The sequence below is a fragment of the Tarenaya hassleriana genome, unplaced genomic scaffold, assembly GCF_000463585.1.
Source record: "Tarenaya hassleriana unplaced genomic scaffold, ASM46358v1 Cleome43, whole genome shotgun sequence".
Taxonomy (NCBI): Eukaryota; Viridiplantae; Streptophyta; class Magnoliopsida; order Brassicales; family Cleomaceae; genus Tarenaya; species Tarenaya hassleriana.
Genome location: NW_010967059.1, coordinates 318529 through 319624, shown reverse-complemented (window position 1 = coordinate 319624; position 1096 = coordinate 318529).

The following is a 1096-nucleotide window of genomic DNA, read 5'->3' as shown; positions in this document are numbered from 1 at the left end:
TGCTGAGTTCCGGTTCTCTCTCGATCTTTTGATGCTATTGTTTCTGAGAGAGATATAAAATCTGGGTTTTAGGGGGATCTTCATGGACTTGTTGATGGTGGTGACTACTCAATGATGATTTTCTCTGCCAGTGACACTGATTATAATCTTTCATTGAGTGAAATCTGATGTTTGAAGTTGAAATGTGGCCGTGAATCACTTCACAAGAAGTTAGATTAAGCTCCGATTCTTGACAATGTGCAACTAATAGATTTATCATCGAAATTCCATGATTTAGAGGCAAAGAGTCTGAGAAATGTGTAAGAATGATTTGTGTAGAATATGATTGTTCTGAATGTTGAAGCGTCAAAGACAGTTGATTATAGAAGATTGGTCTGTAACAGCATAAGGGATATAAAGTCTGGATTATAGAAGATTGCTGATGGGTCTGCATTTGCCTGAAGACCTTGGATTGATTCAAGACTGATGTCTTCGACCATCTTCGAGATCGTAGGACAGTCCAACGAGCTTTTTAAAACCGACATTTGAATCCATGCCCTACTTGTACTGTCTTGTTTTATATTGCCAAGAAATTTGCCCGCGAAACCAGTTGAATTTTTGAGGGATTTTTGGTGGGATTCCGAGGAAGATGAGCTCGAAATTCTCGGGTTCCATGGATGATTTTGAGTTATTTAAAGGGGAAACTGGGTCTGAGTCATTGTTGGCTTCGACTAGAAACCCAAAACTGGAAGTGGTTGTATTCGAAACTAATTCAGTCACACCTCATTTTTTCACTTTCGTTCCCAAATAAACTGATCCGAAGATCGAGCAATCACACGAATTCAAGTAATACATTCGGCTTAAATGAGTTGTATAGTGTCGTGGATCCTATCTTTTTATCTCTCATTTGATGGAGATTTACATGTTTTGTCATGAATTTCCATGGATAGCGATTTGGGGTTTGATGTGTGATTTCTTCATTAGACTAGTGAAATGAAAACTCTAAGAATACTATAGGGGCTAATGTGTGATATTATTAAAAATCTAGGGCCTGTCCGAAAATTTCCGTACGTTCCCAAATATATAGCTTCGGGAGTTTCTCTCTTTCCGGGGAACG